Here is a 12,248-nt window from a genome sequence, read left to right on the forward strand (position 1 = left end):
TATACAATGGAGTCAAGACAGTCTCTTAAATAAATGGTGCTGGGAAATTTGGTCAGACACATGAAAAAAATTGAAACTAGACCACCAACTTACACCATACACAAAAATAAACTCAAAATGGATAAAGGACTTAAACGTAAGATGGGAAACCATAAAAATATTAGAGGAATCTACAGGTAGCAAAATCTCAGATATATGCCTAAAGAATTTCTTCACTGACACAGGTCCTAGGGCAATGGAAACTAAAGGAGAAAATAAACAAATGGGACTATATTAAAATAAAAAGCTTCTCACTGGAACCAGTTTGGCTCAGTGGATGGAGCGTCGGCCTGCGGACTGAAAGGTCCCAGGTTCGATTCCGGTCAAGGGCATGTACCTGGGTTGCGGGCACATCCCCAATAGGAGATGTGCAGGAGGCAGCTGATTGATGTTTCTCTCTCATCGATGTTTCTAATTCTCTATCTCTCTCCCTTTCTCCCTGTTAAAAATCAATAAAATATATTTAAAAAAAGCTTCTGCACAGAAAAAGAAACCATCAACAAAACAACAAGAAAACCCACTGCATGGGAGAACATATTTGCCAATGATATCTCTGATAAAGCTTTAATCTCCAAAATTTATAGGGAACTCATACAACTTAAAAAAAGGAAGATACACAACCCAATCAAAAAATGGGCAACGGACCTAAATAGATACTTTTTGAAAGAGGACATACATAAGGCTGAGAGAAATATGAAAACATGTTCAAAGCCACTAATAATCCGAGAGATGCAAATCAAAACGACAATGAGATACCATCTTACAACTGTCAGAATGGCTATCATCAACAAATCAACAAATGACAAATGCTGGCGAGGATGCGGAGAAAAAAGAACCCTTGTTCACTGCTGGTGGGAATGCAAACTGGTGCAGCCACTGTGGAGAACAGTACGGAGTTTCCTCAAAAAAACTAAAAATGGAATTTCCATTTGACCCAGTGATCCCACTTATAGGAATATATCCCAAGAAACCAGAAACACCAATCAGAAAGGATATATGCATCCCTATGTTCATAGCAGCACAATTTACAATAGCTAAGATTTGAAATCAGCCTAAGTGTCCATTAGCAGATGAATGGATTAAAAAACTTTGGCACATCTACACAATGGAATACAATGCTGCTTTAAGAAGGAAGGAACTCCTTCCATTTGCAACAGGATGGTTGGAGCTGGAGAGCATTATGCTAAGTGAAATAAGTCAGTCAGAGAAAGATAAATATCACATGTTCTCACTCATTTGTGGATTATAATGAACAACATAAACCAATGAACAAAAGCAGATGTAGAGACAGAGAAGCATCGATCAGATGCTCAAAACTCAGAGGGAAGGTAGGGGAGGGTGTGGGTGACGGGGAGAGATCAACCAAAGGACTTGTATGCATGTATATAAGCATAAGCGATGGATGTGGACAACAGGGGGTGAGGGTGAGGGCAGGATTGGGGGGATGAGGGGTCATTGGGGGGATAAAGACATATTTTTAATATCTTAAACAATAAAGGAAAAATGGCAAAAAGGTGAGGTATTAAAAAATAAAAGAAAGTATTTAAGGCTAAAAAAAAGTCGAAGGAAACATGAAGCTAAGAAAGCTGCAAGGCAGGAAGCAAGAAGTGACAAGAGTCTAAATCTGGCACCTACACCTGCCCCACAGAGATCAACATGAAATATTATCTCCCATCCAACTTCTGGACACCCTGATGTAGACCAAAAAATCCAGAACCTATAGAAGAAACTGAAAGCAATCAAACAACTGAAAGAACAAGCAGCAACTGGAAAACAGCTGGGGGAAAATAATCAGTTGGAGAAAATTCAAAAAGAGAAAGCCCTTCTCCAGGAGCTGGAAGATTTGGAAATGGGTATTTTAAGATTCACTGACAGCAAGTTGGTTAGCAGAGATCAGTGAAAACACATCCTCTATTAAGTTCACTGGTGTATACGAAATATTCATGTGTCCACATTTAACATTCATCTGTAATTATAATCATTTTTCCAAGATTCTACATATGTGTGAAATCTATATATATAAAAGCCTAAGCGACCATTATGACTGAAAGACCAAATGGCTGGTTGACCGGTTGCTATGACGCACACTGCCTACCAGGGGGCAGATGCTCAATGCAGGAGCTGCCCCCTGGTGGTCAGTGTGCTCCCACAGCCAACCTCCCATAGCCAGCCAACCTCCCGCAGTCCCCCCAGCCGGCCAGCCCCAGATCCGCCCCAATTGGGACTGGGCAAGATGTCCCTGATTGCCAGCCAGGCCAAGGGACTCCACCCGTGCATGAATTTGTGCACCAGGTCTCTAGTTATTTAATAACTAGAGGCCCGGTGCACAAAGATTTGTGCACTCGGCGGGGAGGGGTGGCCCTCAGCCCGGCCTGTGCCCTCTCAAAGTCTGGGACCCCTCGGGAGATAACAACCTGCTAGCTAAGGCCTGCTCCCGGGTTGCAGAGGGTAGGCCCAATCCCTAGGTGCAGCCCCTGGTCGGGCTCAGAGCAGGGCTGATTGGGGAGTTGGGGTGCCTCCCCCTGTCATGCACAGAGCAGGGCGGATCGGGAGGTTGTGATGCCACCCTCAGTCACGCTCAGGGTAGGGCCGATTGGGGGATTGGGGCACTGCCCCCTGTTACACTCAAGGCAGGGTCGATGCGGAGGTTGCGGCACCACCCCCTTTCACGCACAGAGCAGGGCCAATTAGGGGGTTGGGGCGCTGACCCCTGTTATTCACAGAGCAGGGCCCACCAGGGGGGTTGGGGCTCCATACCCTGTCACGCACAGAGCAGGGTCGATCAGGGAGTTGGGGAGCTCCCCCCTGTCATGCACAGAGCAGAGCCTATGAGGGGGTTGGGGAGCTCCCCCCTTGTCACTCACAGAGTAGGGCCGATAGGGGAGTTGGGGCACTGCCCCCTGTCACACACAGAGCAGGGCGGATGAGGGGGTTGGGGTGCCGCACCCTGTCACACTCAGGGCAGGGCCGATGGGGAGGTTATGGCTCTACCCCGTCACACACAGAGCAGAGCCGATCAGGGGGTTGGGGCTCCTCACCCTGTCACACACAGAGCCGCAGGGTGATCAGGGGGTTGGGGAGCTCCCCCCTATCAGGAACAGAGCAGGGCTGATCAGGGAGTTGGGGTGCCTTCCCCTGTCACGAACAGAGCAGGGCGGATAGGGAGGTTGTGGCCCCACCCCCTGTCACACACAGAGCCACAGGGCGATCAGGGGGTTTGGGCGCTGCCCCCATCATGCTGATCCTGATGCCGGGAGGCCTCGCGGCTCTGCTGATCCTGGTGCTGGGAGGCATATTACCCTTTTACTATATAGGATAGAGGCCTGGTGCACGGGTGGGGGCCGGCTGGTTTGCCCTGAAGGGTGTCGTGGATCAGGGTGGGGGGTCCCGCTTGGGTGCCTGGACAGCCTGGGTGAGGGGCTGAGGGCTGTTTTCAGGCTGGCAGGTGACTGAAGCTCCCAACCGCTCCTTTTTTTCTTTCTTTTTCTTTTTTATTCTGGGCCTGCTTTAGCTCTGAGGCTTGGAACCAGCTCTTAGGCCTCTGCTGCTGAAAGCAGGTATCTGGTTTGTTTGGGTTCTATAATCGAAATACTGTTTCAACTCCAGCTCTGAGATCCCGGCTGGCTGAAAACAGGTTTCTGGGGTTTTGTTTAGCTTCTATATTTGTAACAATGTTTCAAACTGCAAGCTCAGAGGCCGGCAGCAGCAGGCAGGGAACGTTGGAGTCCTCCGTCACTGAAGCAAGCAAGCCTTATGTTCGCTTCAAGCTGCCTGGCTGCCGGCAACCATCTTGGCTCACAGTTAATTTGCATATCGCCCTGATTATCCAATGGGAAGGGTAGCGGAAATATGGCTAATTACCATGTTTCTCTTTTATTAGATAGGATACCTATTAAATTGATTTTTGCATCTTGCATTCTATATCATGTTAATATATGCTATAAAAAAGATATGAATTTTCTAGCCAAGTTTAACAGACAAAGGACAAATGTCATTGTTTTTTAGTATGGGACAGTATTTACCATATAAGTGAATAAAATCATTTCTTTAAAATTTTTTATAAATATAAATCTTGAGGTCCGGTGCATGACATTCATGCACTGATGGCGGGGGGGGGGGGGAGGATGTCCCTCAGCCCAGCCTGCACCCTCTCCAATCTGGAACCCCTAAACAAGCAGTCGGACATCCCTCTCACTGGGACATCCCTCTCATCCGAGACTGCTGGCTCCCAACTACTAGCCTGCCAGCCTGCCTGATTTCCCCTAACCACTTCTGCCTGCCAGCCTGATCATCCCTAATCACTCGCCTGCCAGCCTGATCGGCGCTTAACTGTTCCCCTGCTGGCCTGATCACCTCCAAATGCCGTCCCCTGCCAGCTTGATGTTCCGCGACTGCCCTACCCTGCTGGCCTGATTGCCCCCAACTGTTCTCCCCTGCTGGCCAGATTACCTCCACCTGCTCCCCCTGCCAGCCTGGTCACCCCTAACTGCCCTCCCCTGCAGCCTAGACCCCCAACTGACCTATCCTGTTGGCCTGGTCCCCCCTAACTGCCCTCCCTGCCAGCCTGGTCACCCCCATCATCCCTCCCCTGCTGGCCTAGTTCCCCCCAACTGCCCTCCCCTGCAGGCCTGGTCCCCCTCAACTGACCTATCCTGCCATCCTGGTCCCCTCGAACTTCCCTCCCTCCCCTTCAGTCCCAGTTGCCCCCAACTGCCCTCCCCTTCTGGCCTGCACCTCCCAACTGACCTATTCTGCTGGCCTGCTCCCACCCCCCCACAACGGCCCTCCCTTGCCAGCCTGGTTGCCCCTAAGTGCCCTCCCCTGCCAGCCTGGTTGCCCCTAATTGTCCTCCACTGCTGGCCTGGTCTCCCCTAACTGTCTTCCCCTGCAGGCCTGTTCACCCCTAACTGCCCACCCCTGCTGGCTTGGTTGCCCTTAACTGCCCTCCCCTGCTGGCCTGGTCACCCCCAACAGCCCTCCCCTGCTGGCCTAGTTCCCACCCCCCAACTTCCCTCCCCTACAGGCCTGGTCTCCCCTAACTGCCCTCACCTACAGGTCTGGTCTACTCTAACTGCCCTCACCTGCAGGCCTGTTTCCCCCTAACTGTCCTCCCTCCCCTTCAGGCCCAGTTGCCGCCAACTGCCCTCACCTTCTGGCCTGCTCGCCCCTAACTGCCCTCCCCTGAAGGCCTGCACCTCCCACCTGACCTATTCTGCTGGCCTGGTGCCCCCCAACTGCCCTCCCATGCTGGCCTGGTTGTCCCTAACTGCCCTCCCCTGCCAGCCTGGCCAACCCGAACTTCCCTCCCCTGCAGGCCTGGTCATCCCCAATTGCCCTCCCTTGCCAGCCTGGTCACTCCAAATAGCCCTCCCTTGCTGGCCTGCTTTCCCCTAACTGCCCTCCCCTGCTGGCCTGGTCTCTCCTAACTGCCCTCCCCTGCAGGCCTGTTCACCCCTAACTGCCCTCCCCTGCTGGCCTGGTCTCCCCTAACTGCCCTCCCCTGCAGGCCTGTTCACCCCTAACTGCCCTCCCCTGCTGGCCTGGTCTCCCCTAACTGCCCTCCCCTGCAGGCCTGTTCACCCCTAACTGCCCTCCCCTGCTGGCCTGGTCTCCCCTAACTGCCCTCCCCTGCTGGCCTGGTCACCCCTAACTGCCCTCCCCTGCCAGCCTGCACATCCCAACTGACCTATTCTGCCGGCCTGCCCCCTCCAACTGCCCTCCCTTGCCAACCTGGTTGCCCCTAACTGCCCTCCCCTGCCAGCCTGGTCAACCCCAACTGCCCTCCCTTGCAGGCCTGGTGCCCCGCAACAGCCCTCCCTTGCCGGCCTAGTTGCCCATAACTGTCCTCTCCTGCTGGCCCGGTCACCCCTAACTGCCCTCCCCTGCAGGTCTGGTCCCCCCCTAACACCCCTCCCCTGCAGGCCTGCCCCACCCTCAACAGCCCTCCCATGCAGGCCTGGTCCCCCCCTAACAGCCCTCCCTTGCTGGCCTGGTTGCCCATAACTGCCCTCCCCTGTTGGCCTGGTCCCTCCCAACTGACTTATTCTGCTGGCGTGCCCCCCCAATAGCCCTTCCCTGCTGCCCCCCCCAACTGCTCTCCCCTGCTGGCCTCCCCCCCCCAATTGCCCTCCCATGCTGGCCTGATCGCCCACAACTGCCCTCCCCTTCAGGTCATCTTGTGCTCACATGGGGGCTGCCATCTTGTGTGAGGGTGTGCTGGTCAATTTGCATATTACCCTTTTATTATATAGGATAAGTAAGTAAATAAATAAACAAACAAGTGCTCACGAAACCGATATTTTTTATTTGAAGACAGAGAGTAAAATTTAATAAAGAAAATATTTTGCGCTGAGACTGGTTTGGCTCAGTGGATAGAGCGTCGGCCTGCGGACTGAGGGGTCCCGGGTTCGATTCCGGTCAAGGGCATGTACCTGGGTTGCGGGCATATCCCCAGTGGGGGATGTGCAGGAGGCAGCTGGTCGATGTTTCTCTCTCATCGATGTTCCTAACTCTCTATCTCTCTCCCTTCCTCTCTGTAAAAAATCAATAAAATATATTAAAAAAAAAAGAAAATATTTTGCACACACAGAAGTGATAAATTATATGAGGAAAATATAAACCTGGAATTGATTAGGGAGTGTTGTAAGGACAGAGTTAAATTTTAGATTTCTTTAATTAGGTTGAGGAATTTTACTTCTATTCCTAGGTTAAGATTTTAATTTTATCATGAAAGTGTTCAGTTTTGGTCAGCCAATTTAAATACACCCTTTAAAATGTTCAATTTTTTTCTTCTTATTTTGTTACAGAGCAGTACATTCTTTGAGTTTTGGATGTTAATTGAACCTTGCATTCCTGGGGTAAACTCCAACTGTCATGAAACATGAAAACTTTCATAAATTCCCATATATGATATGATATTTCCAAAAGATTTTTTTAAATTGTATTTAAGATTAACATTTGTTTACAGCTCCCTTTTGTAATGATATATTTGCCTAATTTTGGAATTAGAGCAGTGTAAGGTTTGTAAAATGATTTCTGATGCATTTTTTAATAATTATTCTGATTATTAACTGATTTCTTTAATGAATGTGAAGTTGTTCATGTTTAAACTTTTTATTGGTCAATTTTGGTTTCCTGTGTATGTCAATAATTTTCTTAATTACATTGAATTTATCAAAATTGTTAGTAAAAGTTTTTAAGAGTAGTCTCTAATTATACTTTTGATGTCTCTATGATCGGTATTGATACCCATTCTAAAAATGTCTGTGTATTCTCTTTCTCTCTCTCTCTCTCTCTCTCTCTCTCTCTCTCTCTCTCTCTCTCCACTTGGTATTATTAATGGGCTTATTAGTCACCCATAGATTCTCTTTTCTGAAGTGTCTGTTTATTGTTTTGTCCAAATGTATTATTGTTTTCATTGTTTGACTTTTTGGTTGGTTTTTCTTTCCAGTATATACACAAACTTTTTAAAATTTTATTTTTCAATTACAGTTTGCATTCAATGTTATTTCGTACTAGTTTCAGCTCTACAGCATAGGGGTTAGACAATCATATATATTTTACAATATGTTCCCCCAATATTTCCAGTACCCACCCAGCATCATACATAGTTATTACAATATTATTGCTTATATTTTATTTTTTTATTAGTTTATTTTTTTGCTTATATTTTCTATGCTGTACTTTACATCCTCATGACTATTTTGTACCTACCAATCTTTACATCTCAATCCCTTCACCTTTTTCACTCAATCTCCCAACCCACTTCCCTCTGATAACCATCAGTCTGTTCTCTGTATCTATGAGTCTATTTCTGTTTTGTTTGTTCCTTTATGTGATTCTTCAGATTCCATATATAAATTAAATCATATGGCATTTGTCTTTCTCTGTCTCACTTATTTCACTTAGCACAATTCCCTCTAGCTCCATCCATGCTGTCACAAACATAAGATTTCATTCTTCTTTATGGCTAAGAGATATTGCCTGGTATATATGTAGCATCACTTTTTTATCCACTTGTCAATTGATGGGCATTTGGGCTGCTTCCATATCTGGGCCGTAATATGGCAATGAACATAGGGTTGCATATATTCTTTCAAATTAGTGTTTCAGGTGTCTTCAGATATATACCCAGAAGTGAAATTACTGGGTAATAAAACAGTTCCATTTTTAATTTTTTGAGGAAACTCCATAGTGTTTTCCATAGTGGCTGTACCAATCATTCCCTCCAACAGTGCAGAAGGGTTCCCTTTTCTCCACATCCTTGCCAACACTTGTTCTGTCTTGTCTTCTTGATAATAGCCATTTAATAGGTGTGAGGTGATATCTCATTCTGGTTTTGATTTGCATTTTTCTAACTATTGGTGAGAGTGAGCAGTTTTTCATGTATCTCTTGGCCATTTATATGTCTTCTTTGGAAAATTACCTGTTAAGTCCTCTTCCATTTTTAATCAGATTTTTTGTAAGACTTCTCCATATATTATAGATATTAACTCCTTTTCACATTTATGTTTTGCATGTATTTCTCCCATTCCATTAATTGCATTTTCATTTTCTTGTTTGTTTGCTGTTCAGAAGCTTTTTAGAAGAAAATATGACTTAAATAAACCTACAGCAACAAAAGATAATTTTTTTTTTCGCACAAGCATACTTGCACAAATATACCTAAAACCTCAGACAGAGAAATACAGGGTACCCCAAAAATGTATACACATGTTTTGAACAATTATAAAGGCAGTGTTTGTTAAAATATATTTCATTTTCCAAATTTAGCTACCAGCTGTTACAGTATGTGTACATTTTTGGGGATACCCTGTATACATTCACTCACAAATATAGGCAAACAAAATAGTTCCCAATGAAGTTTTTCACATACAAAAACCAAACTTCAAACTAAGTATTAGCATAAGGGCATACCAATCACTAAGAAATATACAAAAACATCTAAAACACAGTGCAGAAAATAAAACACAGAAATTCATTGCTATGCACTGAAGTGTGCCCCTTCCCCCAATTCATAGACTGAAACTCTGATACCCAATGTGATGGTATATGGAGATGGCGCTTTGGGGAGATAATCAGTTTTAGAGGAGCAAAGGAGGGTGGGGCCTTCAGAATGAGATTATTATGAATTCTTCTTGTAAGAAGTGACATCAGAGAGCTTTCTCACTCACTCTCTATCCAAGTACACACACCAAAGAAAGGCCATGTGAGCACACAGTGATGAAGTCTTTAGGGTTTTCTAAGTACAGTATTGAGATCCCTTTATCCCTGCATGATAAAGATTTGTCCAAAAACTAATAACACAGGGCAGCTTGATCTTGAACTCCTAGACTCCAAAACTGTGAAAAAAATAAATTTCTGTTGTTTAAACCACCCAATTTATGGTATTTTGTTATGGTAGCCTGAGGTGACTAAGACATTCATAAATACATAAATAAAATCAGTCCAAATAACAAGTAGGAACACCCATGGAAGTGGCAAGATTATATTTGAATTTATAAAAAAATAACAGAAAGGAACATCAAATTCAAATCAAGAAAATTCCCTCTAAACAAACTAAATTCTTTAACAAACACAAACAAATTATCAGGACAAATTCCAAATGAGTTAAATCACAATGTAGTACATATTATAGGTAGTTAGGATCCAGTGCCCCAGAAAACTCTCAGTGTGCAGAGAGAAGGTAAGTGTGTAACACTTGGGTTGTACACTGTAAAACATGTTAGGAAGTAAAAACTAAGTATTTCTACCTTCTTTAAAAACCTAAATTCCTCCAAGCGCTGGGGTAAGTGAGGCATGTACTTCTGGGAAATCAGCCACTAAACTGCACAAATACATTATCCATAACACCCTGATATAATTAAAGGGAGATCACCTATGAAGAGGTATAAAGATATTTGGCATTTCCCAAAACAAAAATATAAAATTTACAACCTACTTTCCAAGCACACATAGCTGTAAAAATAGTGAAATAAACCAGGCAAGTGTGGCTCAGTGGTTGAGTGTCAACCAATGAACTAGAAGATAATGGTTAGATTCCCTGTCAGGGCATGTCTGGGTTGTGGGCTCCATCCCCAGTAGGGGGCATGCAGGAGGCAGCCGATTAATCGATCAATGATTTTCTCTCATCATTGATGTTTCTATATCTCTCTCCCTCTCCCTTCCTCTCTAAAATCAATACAAATGTATTTTTAAAAAAATAGTGAAATAAGCCATACAGAAAAAAGAAAAATACTCTATGATTTAAATTATAATGGGGAATTTAAATGTTGAAATCATAGAAATACAGTGGTGGTAGCTGGGGCTGGGTGTGGGGGAAATGGGAAGATGTTGATCAAAGGGTACAAACTTACAGTTATAACTGGAGATGAAATGTACATCATGGTGATTATAGTTAACAATACTGTATTATACACTTAAAAATTGCTAAGAGAGTAGAACTTAAGTGTTCTCATCACAAATAAGCTATGCGAGTTGATGGATGTGCTAATTAACTTGGTTGTAGTAATCATTTTACAATGTACATTAAATCATCACAATTCACAGCTTAAAAAACAACATCCAACCCAAATATAGACATGTTTTATTTTTCAATCATACCTCAATAAAGCTGGAAAAAAATGTTTCCAAGAGGGAAATGGAATCTAGGGTTAAGCAATGGAGAAATCTGAGAGGCAGGAGAGTATTTTGTGATCTCTAAAAGAAAAGTCTTGCAAATTATAATAAGTTGATATGTGAAAAACGTTTAAGGGATTTGGCAATATAGAGAAAGATATCTTAGCTGAGAAAGAAGGAGGGCTGTGTTCTTAATATAATGTTTTTCCCACTTTAGTCAAGCCTCATTGTGCTGGGCTGCATACCTGACACTTTGGCCAGGCGGGGCACGCTGTGCTCTCTGTTCCTAGAACACATAGATAAGAAGGTGGTTACTGTGCTGATGCTGTATTGTGTAAACAAGGCTTTGTAACTAACTTTGTGGTTTTTGCAAATAAAAACGCTGTAACTCCTGTAGTCGGCACTGCAGTTCAACCTTTGCTTCAGCAGGGTGTTGTAACTGTAGTCGCTGGCCAGCTTAATAAAGGCTCCTAAATCTTGATCTGAGTCCCTGGTGGTTGTCTCCACAGGTCGCCCCATTACATCATGTGGCAAAAATATATGAATTCTTGAAGAACCTTAGTGGAAGTGTGTTGCCAGAAGCCCACAAGTTCCTGTGAATATTCTCTTAGAAGGCACAAAATATTCCTTGAGGTAGGTGTCTCAGAACTGCAGAGTGGGTGCCATGGCTCCAAAAAATGATTCTCTGTGTTTGCAGTCACATTCTCATCTACGGTGCCACCACTTATGCCCTATATGTTGTACATTACACTTCACAAAATGTGCCATTCATATTTTAGCCCACATGAATGGCACCTTCTTGTGAAAGGCACTGCACACTGAACGGGTCACTGTAGCAGCCCAATCCAATTACTCCCTATCTTAGTTGTCTTCAGGCCTTCACAGGTTTCTGCCATTGTATGTCACTGAGATAACTGTGGACCCATCAAAGAAAATGTTTATTTCTGAAAGTAATTTGTTGTGTGTGTTTTTTCCTTATCTATAGTAGCATTTCCATTTAACGTTTTTTTTTTTCCTATATCTGTGCCAAAACTCCCCATCTCCTTATTCAAGATGTCTAATTTTTCCACTAGTTACTTAAATAGGTTAATCATTATTATGGTAAAGTCCATGTCTAATAGTTCCAATATCTGTATCAACTCTGAACTGGTTTTATTGATTTCTTTGTGGTTTGGTATTAGGATTCCTTGTCTTCTTTTGTGTGTGTGTTAAATTTTGTATTTAATGCTGAACATTATGTGTAGACTAGTAGAGAATTAGGTAAATGATATCTGTACCTGAAAATGAACCCACTACTTCTTCTTATGTAATGGGGGTAGTTGAGTGAATCTTATCAGTTATTTACCTAGGAATGGGTTTATATTGCTATGGTAGTTAGCTTAAATGCAATCAGGCTTTAAAGCCTTCTAGCATGTTTTTGTTCTTAGGGCGATGTCTAGGTTTCAGAGGATTTTTCTCAGTGCTCCTGCTTTACACACTGATCTCTGACATCCATTACATCTAAGCCACGTAGGGATCGCCCTCCAGTGACCTGCCTATTTCCTAGTGGGAGACTGCTTTTGTTTGTTCCTTGGGTGCTTGCTAGGCCAGTA

The sequence above is a fragment of the Myotis nattereri genome (assembly GCF_964212035.1).
Source record: "Myotis nattereri genome assembly, chromosome: X".
Lineage (NCBI taxonomy): Eukaryota > Metazoa > Chordata > Mammalia > Chiroptera > Vespertilionidae > Myotis > Myotis nattereri.